Source organism: Acomys minous, assembly GCF_964271855.1.
Source record: "Acomys minous genome assembly, chromosome: 6".
NCBI classification, from domain to species: Eukaryota; Metazoa; Chordata; class Mammalia; order Rodentia; family Muridae; genus Acomys; species Acomys minous.
The window spans coordinates 21,442,493-21,453,668 of NC_140487.1; the positions used below are offsets into that span (position 1 = coordinate 21,442,493).

At 40.2% G+C, this 11,176-nt stretch overlaps 1 long non-coding RNA gene across 1 annotated transcript; it reads left to right on the forward strand.

Annotated features, from left to right (window-relative positions):
- Positions 1 to 111: 111 nt before the first annotated feature.
- Positions 112 to 10,827, forward strand: LOC311600756. Its single transcript, XR_014780353.1, has 4 exons — positions 112 to 477; positions 1,329 to 1,411; positions 5,751 to 5,921; positions 10,048 to 10,827. It is a non-coding gene; the product is annotated as an uncharacterized lncRNA (long non-coding RNA).
- Positions 10,828 to 11,176: the final 349 nt, after the last annotated feature.

The following is an 11,176-nucleotide window of genomic DNA, read 5'->3' on the forward strand; positions in this document are numbered from 1 at the left end:
TAGTGAATTCTATGATGTCACCAACAGCAAGTTAGAATTTCTGATCCACCTTCCGTAACCAGGGTTAGTATAATGCCTGCCAAAAATAAACAAACCCAGTGTTCTCCTTAATTGTGAACTCCAGAAGGCTTTCGGAAATAATAGAAGTAGCTGGGAATCCCTTTTTTCCTTTCCTCTATTTTATTATTTATTTTTTTATTAATTTATTCTTGTTACATCTCAGTGGTTATCCCATCCCTTGTATCCTCCCATTCTTCCCTCCCTCCCATTTCCCCCTTACTCCCCTCCCCTATGACTGTGCCTGAGGGGGATTACCTCCCCTTTTATATGCTCATAGGGTATCAAGTCTCTTCTTGGTAGCCTGCTATCCTTCCTTATACTCTGGTTTCTCTTCAGATCGCATAAATCTTTCGCCTTTTTCCTTTCCTCTATTTTAAAGCCTATCATTCTACCTTTCCTGGTACTTTTAACCCATTGGTAAGTATTGCCACATCAGATGTCCTTTCCCCTGTCATCTGTAAATTATCCCCTCTCTCCTAGCTGCTTGCCTCACCACTGATAAGTGTCCCTCTTTAATTACAACTACCAACGGCCTCTGTGTTCCAGTGTTTGCTTCTCCACTTCTTTTAGAAGGAATGGTTACGCTGCCGCTTTTCACTGGCTTGGTTTCCATTCTGTGCTGTCAACCTCCACAGTTCTTCACCAGTGCTGTGAGCAAGGCGCTCTTGTTAAATCCGAAGGGCACTTTTTGTTCTTATAGACTGTTGTGTAGCTTCCTACACTTCTTACTTGGCACCTGTCCAAGTCTCACTCCTTCCCTAGACCTGTTTGTCAGTCCCTTCTTAAGAGTACTAGCCAGGTCCCATTTGCTTCTGGTGGCTCCTGTGGCCTTAGCATCACCTCACCATCAGTTGGGTCCCCGTCGCTCTTAAGAGACAAGTTACCTTTTATACACACACACACACACACACACACACACACACACACACACACACACCAGACTGTGCCAGGGTATGTTCCTGTGTTTATAACATCCCTGTAGAGCTATCCTCTGGTTGTCCCCAGTAGCATGGCTCTTGGTTAGCATTTGTTGGCATTTCTGGTTTAAAATCATCTCTGGCCTTCCACTATGTACTTTTAACTTACACACCTAATCATTTCACTGGATTATCCAAGCAAATGTTTACATTGTTCTTAGCGTCTTCTGCATAAATCTCATGGGTCGCCCCTCTCTAGCTTTAGCTTTGCTTTAGTTACACGTGCCTTCTCTTACTGAATACTACAGTCATGGAATTAACATTGTTCTGCTTATTTGCCTAACCCTAAAGGATCTAGAGTGTTTATCGCCCCACAGCTGGTCACTTCCTTTCTAACGACATTAAGGACTGCGGAGAAGAGAGGAAAAGTAGAGGTAACATCTGATGTCTCTTTCAACTGTTTATCATTTTAACACAAATTACCAAATTACTCTTTTTTTTTTTTTGTCCTTTCCATTCAAGTTAAAAGAAAATGTCCTCATTCCCCTTTCCCGAAGATGTCACTTTCTATCTGTGCCCATGTCCCCCTTCACAGTTTGCCAAATGTTCCACACCTCAGATACTTCTTACTACACCCCACAGTCTTTTCTCTTAACCATCAGACTTCCTGAGAGGAACACACCACGGTCATTCTTGTTCTCTTTTAGACTTCTTATTGCTTTGGTGGGTGGGGAGTGGACACAGTCTCACTAGATAGTACTGGCCTCAGCCTCCTGAAAGCTAGGGTTCTAGGCACAGCCAGTTGTTGCATATTTAAACACTGGAGAGATCAGTAGAGTGACACCTTGCATACTGTTTTTCATAAACTTCTATTAAGTGTCAGCCACAGGGCTGGAGGGATGCCTCAGCAGTTAAGAGCTAGTCTTCTGTAAAACTACAAGCTGCTTTGCAGTAGCCATGTGGGTCACAACCCTTTGCTTCAGCTCCAGGGAGTCCATCACCCTCTCCTGGCCTCTGTGAACATGCACAAGCGTACACAGATACATACAGATATATCTTTTTAAAATTAATATGTGTCTATGCAATATATATTATACATACATATATGCAATATACACATGTGTATAATAGAGTACATATAATGATCACTAAAATATCTTAAATCAGCAAAAATGACATTATCAAAACTACTTACAAGAAGACTTTGCATCTATTCATTGTTCCTAAGTGTGAAGTGTTTTGATAGGAGATTCCCCTACTGATATGAGCTCATCAAGATTAAGACATTTAGATACTGAGCATCCAAGCCATGGATGAACTTATTTTTCATTCTTTGAGCATGCATGGATGCCTCAAATTATGTAGTCATGAGAGCACATTGGTTGCACACCACATAATTATAGATAAACCTATGTACGGTGGAAAGATACATGCTCAGCTCTTTAATTGTACACCACCTAGGAAGATGGAGTTACTTAAGAGTGGCCATGTTCTGTTCCTTCTGCCTTCTCCAAAGTGTGTGCTCTTCCTCCCCAGTGCTCTCCCCCAGTTCAGGATCCAGCCATTGCAAGAAGGTTTCTAATGGCCCCTGTCTGATACTTTGACTTTTAAAATCTCTTCTCTCTTTTCCCACTTCCTCTTCTTGTTCCCAGCTCGCATTCCTCTCCTCTTTCTGTAATTGCTGACATAGCTGACCTTGTCACTTCCCTACTTTAAAACCTGGGTAGTACTTCAGGGAACAAAATGAATTTCCAACCTTTTAACATGTTTAAGATAGTATGATCAGATGCAGATCACCCTTTCCTCTCCTTGTATTTTATCTAGTTATGCTAAACTGGAAACCAGTAGCATGGTCAGTCTATGCTGTTTCTCTTTCTGTTCCTGTTCAATCGAAATGTGAGATGCCTGCACAGCCTTGGGTGCTTGAACACTTGCTCCAAAAACAGCATGGCTGCCTTAGGAGGTTGTAAAGTCCTTTAGACAGGAGCTTAGCCTGTCAGCCTAGCCCCGCTAGGTATTGGGCCAGGGGATTACAAGTTGTCTTCGTTTCAGACTCAGTCATTAGTTCCTGATCCTCAGAGATGAAGCAGCCTCCCAGGCCTGCTGCCACTGCCCTCACTCTCACACTGGACTGCATCCCTGAACCCTGAGCCAAAAGAAACACTTCCTCCCCCTGGTTTGCTTTTGTCAAGAATTTGATCATAGCAATGAGAAAAAAACAGCTAATTCAACTCCCCTGATTTGAACTGTTTTTTCTTCCCATCAATCTATTTATTCTGCTTATTTCATTTTTTTCATTGTTTGAAGGTTCATTTTTGAATGAAGCTTCCATTCATTTGTGCCTAGAGATCCTAAGGGGTTATAAATCTTTCCCTCTTCAGATCTCTCATAATACTTTGTTCCTGTCTGTGCTTAAGTACCCATTCTACAGAAAGCCCAAGCCAATAAGAACAGCTGTCTCCCTTGCCTGTCATACTGCAGGCATGGAGACACCATCATCAGTTCTGTTTAGAGGGAAGATACACTGCAGTGCACTTGTGATCACACAGTTATTGTGTTCATCTCCTTTATCGCTTCCTTCACTTGGAATCTTATGTGTTAGAAAACAACAAAATACTATACGTATGTATATATACATATATGTATGTATGTGTTATTTTAGGGCAAAACTTGTGAAAGACCCTCAAACCTATAGTATTTTCAATGAAAAATTATCCATATGAATCATTATACATATGATCTGGTTCTATGGGGCCTTTTATTGTCCTTGAGTTAGTTTACATTATTGTAAATTGGTTACTACTTGTAACAATGCAAATGGCTCATCCATTCAAATGTAAACTGTACCTAATTTGGGATTTAATTGATTATTGCACATACCTTGTCCTGTGTGCCTTTGTACATGGAGGCCATAGGACGGTCTCTAGTGTTAGAACTCAGGAGCTGTCCATCTTTTTTCTTGAGACTGTCTCTCACTGGTCTGGAACTCAGAAAGTAGTGCTAAGCTGGCAGCCTAATAAAGCCAGACATGAGCATGTCTCCACCGCTCCAGTGCTAGGATTGCAAGTATATTTCACAATAGTTGGCATTTAAAGACTTTAAACAAAAAATTGTAGGTCCTGGGTTTTCAGCCTACATTCACATATTTACTATTTGTCGTTGGATTGTTACACTTGAGAGTCACCTATAGGTCTCAGCTTCTTCTTCCTCACACTCTCCTTTTCCCTTGGGGAAGGTAAACGTGACTATCTCTCACTGTCTTAAGGTAGAGGAAGTATAACCATTGACTAGATCAGAGTGTGGCGACTGGAACGCGGAAAAGAAAACTATAAATGACTTTCTTGACTTCACAGCCTCGTAGCCAACGTGGCAGTCACATTTTCATTGGGCAGGTAAAGATAGAGCAATGGTTGTGAATTCACTTAGAGTTGTTGTAGCTGAACTGTCCAAACCACACTAGGCCGCAGGTGAGTTACTGCTGCTAGGTGCATCTGGCCTTCCTCTGTCCGGTGGAGTACTTGCAAATGTCTGTAAATTGGGATTGCTTTCCAAGTAGCTCTGCATAGCTCACAGGGACGTCAGAAAATGGATTAGGCAATGTCTGTAAAGCACCTGAAATGTTTTGTTTTCTCTTTAGCTGCGTTTTCCTCAGGGATGTTTTGTCCCCTCTACTTCTAACTGCCACCAGTGCGTCGCTAAAGAGTAACTGCCAACGAAACACTTAGTGGGTTGCACAAGATCACTCACGGAGCTTTTTTTTTTTTACACTGCACCCCAAACTCATGGTTACATTTCTCTCATCATGAAGCTCTGCCTTTCAAACTTGTGACATTTAGATATGCCTTTCAGCCGACAGAGCGGCAGCTATAACTCTGTGGTCCTTAGGGGAAAACTTTACTACGGTGGTAGAGGAAAGTAGTAAAAAGAGCATAGGTTTTTCAAAGAACATTTGGTACCTGACACCTGGCTTTCACGTTTATGAGCTAAACAATCTGGCAAATCACTTTACCTCTTGGACTCTAGCTCTCTTACTTGTAAAATGAGGACAATAGCACCTGTCACTCAAGGTTGTTTGTGTGTCTAGGTTAGCAATGTATAGTTCTTGACAGTTTAATGATGCCCAGTGAAACCTCTTTCTTCCTTCAGAATTCATTGCAATTAGTCAATTGATATGCAACTGTTCTTAAATCTTCCCTCTGTCTATGCAGACAACATGTGTCTGAGAGATAGGCTGATATTAACAGAAATAGCCAAGTCAAACACACGTGCACTCACTTAGATCATTAAATAATCCTTGCTTGAACCTTTAAAAAGAAATAGAGGGTACAACATTAAAGTTCTCACCTTTTGATAATTCACCTTTAAAAAATCTTCTTAGTTGTAAGTACTTTTGTGAAACCATACAAATTTGGATCACAAATAAGTTCTTGTGATTGTGTCGTGTGTGTGTGTGTGTGTGTGTGTGTGTGTGTGTGTGTGTGTGTGTGTGTGTTCTGGAGTTTGAATTCGGGGCCTTCCATAGACAAGGCTTCTAGCACTGACCTATACCACACAGACAAGCGCATGGGCAGGCACACATACATAGTCTCAGTATGTTTCCTATGGTTGTTTACGTAGTTCAGCAAGAGGTACTACCTAATGAGACTTGCTTCCTTAAGCAGTCAGTATTGATCCCCTACGGAGGCCAGACAATTAAAGTCTGCCAAGTAATTTCATTAAAGAAGATTGGATTGGTGATTTAAATGTCTCCATTATTTTTCCATCTATCCAAAGACCAGGAAAGAAAGCCCACTAATCTACCCACCAAGATGTTGCCTTCATTACTTTCTAATTCTGGAAAATTCTCTTGCACTTGAAGAAGTATCCACACCAGTCAAGATGTCCAGCTGACCACTGGATGATGTTGCTTCCCACTGTGACCTGTAAAACTCTCATGTGACATTGGTAAATATTGTCCTATAATGATAAGCTCTCCAAATCTGCTTAAATGTCATTTATTCTCAAATATAATTCCAGGTAAAATCTTTGGGCACCCAATATATAATTTTAGAAGTTTTTTTTTACTACCTTTTTATTTAGTGTGTGGTATACATGTGTGCACATGTGTGTGTGCATGCATGTATTCATGCTACAGTGCACATGTGAAAGTCACAGAATGACTTGTAGGAGTCCGTTCTCTTCTTGTGCCATATGAGTCTAGGCAATGAATACAGATTCTCAGCTTGGCAGTTAATGGCTTTGCCTCTTGATCTATCTTGCCAGTATCTATATTGACACCTATGTATCTATATCTATGTAACATCCGTACTTATCTATCTCTTTATGACTATATCCAATCAAAACTGAACACAATAATGTTTTCTTTGAGATTATGAGTTTGAGTTTGATTGTGTCTCTCTGGGAGTAAGGATGTACTGTAGATAGTGAGGTCCCTCTAAGATCTCTAGATGGCCTCTTAATGTCACCTGTAATGGGCAGGCTTGGACACATGCAGTTGACAAGTATGTATGAAACATGTCCTATAATTTGATCACTCATGGTCAATGTACACCACCATGTTGAGATCACTTTTTTAAAGTGTCTAGAACAATAATTCTGTGCCTCACTTCCTTCTTCAAGTAAAAGAACAAACTTTTCAGGATCTTATAAAAAAAATCTTAAAAGCTCTGAAATTTATTTTCTTCATTGAGAATATTATTGTAGAAAAGCAAAATAAACAGAGTACCCCTGATCACCATAACCAAGGATGCTTAAGAAACAAATATTATGTGTTTATCTGAATGACCTATAATACTTTAACAAAAAAAAAAGCACAAAAGAAAGAAGTTGTGGGTCTTTTAGAGATGAGGAAGGTTAAGGTTTTGTTACCTTATAGCCAAAAGCTTGACAAAGTCAGAACAAGACAGAAAGCTGTCTTTTTTACTGCACATCTATAACTTTCTATGTCTACAAGGCCTTGTATTACACAATCTTTTAAAAATATGTGTTAGAAAACCCAGAACTATTACTTCAGTATAAACCCCCTATGCTTGAGACAGGGTCTTCTTATGTATCCAGGCCTCAAACTTGGAATCAGCCTGTTGCAGCATCCTGAGTTCAGGGTTACTTTGAGTACCATCATTCCTGGGTATCTTCATACATAGTGTGTGTGTGTATGTGTGTGTGTGTGTGTGTGTGTCTGTCTGTCTGTCTGTCTGTCTATTTCGAGTTTATGCACATGATTTCACATGCCCATGGAGGCCAGAAAAGTGTGTTGGGCCCCATGAAACTGTAATTAAGATGGTTTGAGCCATTAGGCATGGACACTGGGACCCAAACCCAGGCCCTCTGCAAGAACAGTCTGTGCTTTTGCCTGCATTGTCATCTTTCCAATCCCTACTTGTACTTTGCTACCGTGGCTTTAGTCTAGCTTTTGGTTACCCATGCAGATGATTGCTTTAAGCCAAATCAGTTTCTTTTTCTGAGAGAAAACCTTGAGTTCAAGAAATGTGTTTTTAAATACAGTCTGAATACTCAGTAAAACTCATGAAAAAGGACATAATCCCTTAGAGTCACGACATCTATTTTTCAAATGTTTGCAAAGTAAATACAATGATTAATGTGGCCAGTTACCAATAAGAAATAATTGGATATATTTTGAATTTTGCTGATGACCAAATCTCAGATTCTTTTTTGCTGAAAAAATTCCCAGTGTTCAGGTTCTTCACTGAATCATTTAATTGTTCAAAGGTCATTTTCTGGACCATATATTCCTCTATGCATCATTAAACTTCCTCAGAACTACCCGCTTCCCTCTGTTCTAAAATGGTTATAAACATCCTTAAATAATGTAGAACAGGTGTGTAAACATGATATTGTCCCATGCTGTGATTTCCCCCTTTTGCCCATTGTGGACAAATTTTAATCCAGTAATATAGCTGCTCCAATTACATCCAAAGACCTTCTACGTCTATGTGATCTGGCTGGAATGCAGACATGCATTTAGTAAACACCTTTAATCTCACACAATGACATTTAATTGTGGGACAGACAAAGTGATGAATAAGAGAAAGATTTGACAGAATAGGATAGACTCAACTCTCAGGAGAATAGCACAGGAAAGAGAGGCCATTTAGGAGAGCTCAGGGAGAGGAAGTTGAGTTCGATGCAGTTCAGTTGAGTGAGTGCAGTGCAATGGAGTTGAGTTCATTCATGAGTTTGTGCAGAGGCCAGTGAAGCCAGAGAATGAGAAGGAGCGAGAAGATTAGAATAGATTTCTAGAGTTAGTTGAGGCCAATCAGAGCAATTCAGTCAGAAGTGAGAGAAGCCAGTTTGAACCAATCAGCTTGGAGAGGAGTTTAAGCCAGAACAGCTGAGTTGAGCCAGCCAGAGTTCAGAAAGAGCTACAAAGGGTGAGCTTCTTTAGCAGTAAGCCTCCAAGATGGCAACTACATCAGGAGAATAAAAGTTGCTTTTACAGTCCACTAGTAATTTTATATGCCTTTTCTCCTAAAGAATAATAAATGACAAAAGAATAGTGTGAACTTTTAGAGTTAAATATAGATCTTTGTTAAGTTGGCAAACGTCACTCTAGACAATCAGGTGTCAGTACAGTATCATTTGAGTTCCTGTAGCTTAATAGTTGGAGCTAAAATTTACATCCTTTATATAAGTCTTTCCTTTGTTTTTCAATATTATCTCATTTTGATTTAATTTTTTATTGTAAGTTTCATTTAGGAATATAAAGCTGTGTTCAGTGAGTAACTTCACAATTTCCACCAGGAAATTTTTAAATAGTAATTTCTATATACAGTCTGTACATCTGGCCAAAGGGTCTTATATAAGAAAAACAAACTGCTTAAGTTAGCTTTTAATATTTAAATTATCAAAACTTGTGCAACTAAACAGAACCTGGTTCAACTTTAACACACACACACACACACACACACACACACACACACACACACACACAGAGAGAGAGAGAGAGAGAGAGAGAGAGAGAGAGAGAGAGAGAGAGAGAATATCACGTCAACAGCCAGCAATGGTCAATGGTGACAGCTTGGGTAAGACCTGTGTAAGTTTAATCCAGATTGAACCGCAGCACAGAGATGGGAGCAGGCTATGAGCTTCCACCCCAAGTGGGTTAGCTATTGGCTATCCTTAACCTCAGGGAGAGGAAAGGGAAGTTTTCTCTGAAAGTTTAGATCCCTATAAGGCCATCACACTCAGTGGAAGGCTACACATGCAAGAATATTTTGGTATCACAACTTAAGTCTTGATGAGAAAAAGGTTGAAAAAACAAAAGGCAGTGGGGAGGACACTGAACTTGGGTGAGAAACTAAGGGGTCTGAATCTGGGAAGAGTTGGGGAGCAAGGTTAACTATGATCAAACACGTTGTACAAAATTCTTAAGGAACTTGGAAAAACTGAGTAGCTGGCTTTCTCTGTGCCTCGTAGTCCTCAATGATGGTGGCTAGCGTCCTCTAGCTCAGTGTCCTGTCTTTTCAACACGGCCTTACCTGCTTATCCAGCGCCAGTGCCCAGGCCCTATGTATCGCCTTCCTTCCCATTTAGTGGATCCTCCAGGACAGAGTCCTCTTTGTAGTGCATCTAACACATTTAGTGTTGTTTCGCCACCAGGATCTGTGAGTTAAGAAACATTTGCTATGTTAAGAAGTGTGTGATAGTGTCATACAGCAACAGGAAATAAATTCAACCACATCTTAGAAGCAGAAGAGTCACACAGCTGTTTTCAATCCAAGACGTATTGAACAGGCGCAGTATAGATGAGAGCCATCATTACTGTGTGAACTTGTGTTTTGTTTTTTTTTAAATATGCCTACTTCTGAACTTGAAGTCTCCCTAAGAGTTCTTTAAATCTAGTTTTACTTGCTTGTTTTATGTACTTCCTAAGAAACTCATGAACCCCACCTACAGGCACACTTTTCTGTACGGGCCCACAAGAGTGCAGTTCTTCATAAGGGCTTGTTTATTTCCATGCTTCAGAGGTAGAAAACTGTCAGATTTATATGATGAAAGTAAAGATTTTCCACAGGCACACCTACTGAGAACCTGATGTCTTGCTCTACAGACTCATCTAAGCTAACAACCAAGGCAGCCCTGCAAACACCCCGGTGGCAGATGGCAGAGGGATGTGCTACTCCTTAGGGAACGCAGAAGGCTTTCTTGCGATGAGTTGTACTCACAAACAGAAGGACAAATAAATTGGAAAAAAGGCTGACCAACCAGATTTCTCATCACCTCTCATCCAACAAAAACAGATCCATATTATTGCTTGGGAGACACTATCTAATATAACATTAAAGAAGATCCTCAAATACTGCTTCATCAGTGAGGAATTCGTTGTTCATACCAGAGCCAAACACACATGAGGAGCTCTATTGACTGAAGCTAAGACCGAGCTGGAGCTCCGATGTTCCCAGCTGTTTCTCACTGAATCCACCTGTGGTTCCAGCTAACATGAACATTTGAAGAGTCTTGGCTAAGATCTAGAGAAAACAAAAGTTCTCAGAGAGTACTGAGGAAAAGTGATTTCGGTTGTTTGAATATCACTTTAAACCAGGAGCGGAATAGCCAAAAGGATGTGACAACGTGTCACTGTTGAATATGTTCAAGAGGAACTCTGGGAAAGTAAAATGGCTGCTGGGCTTATAGCTCATTTGTGGAGCATATGCTTAGTATATGTAAAGCCTCAAGTTCCATCACCTCATCAAAATACAGAAAAGTGAATAATTTCATAATTGTATAAAAAAATAGAGATCTTATTAACTCAAGAGGAAAAAGGTAAAATGTTACATGTTGAGTGGAGAATTTTTTTTTTTAAAGATTACAAATCAGGAATGTTTAAATAAATGTGAAAATAAAACTAAAACTGGTCTCTATAAAGGGCAGGTGGAAAGTAAAAAGAGGCGGTTGGCTCTCCTTTACACAGGGTTTGGTAATCCTTTGATGTTATTGTGCAATTGGTTAACCACAGTTTATAGTTGTGTAAAGTATTGCAAGGACAGTGCAGGGCAGGAATCGGGCACCTGGAGGGCTGTGGTGACAGTTATTTGTGGTATTATTTACTGAGCAACATGTGTCTCCCTATGTCGAGCTGGACCTGATTTATGACAGGACATGGTGAAACAGACTTGAGTGCTACTTTAGATTAGAAACTACACAGATGGAGAATTTTGTGGGTGTAGTCTTCATAACGT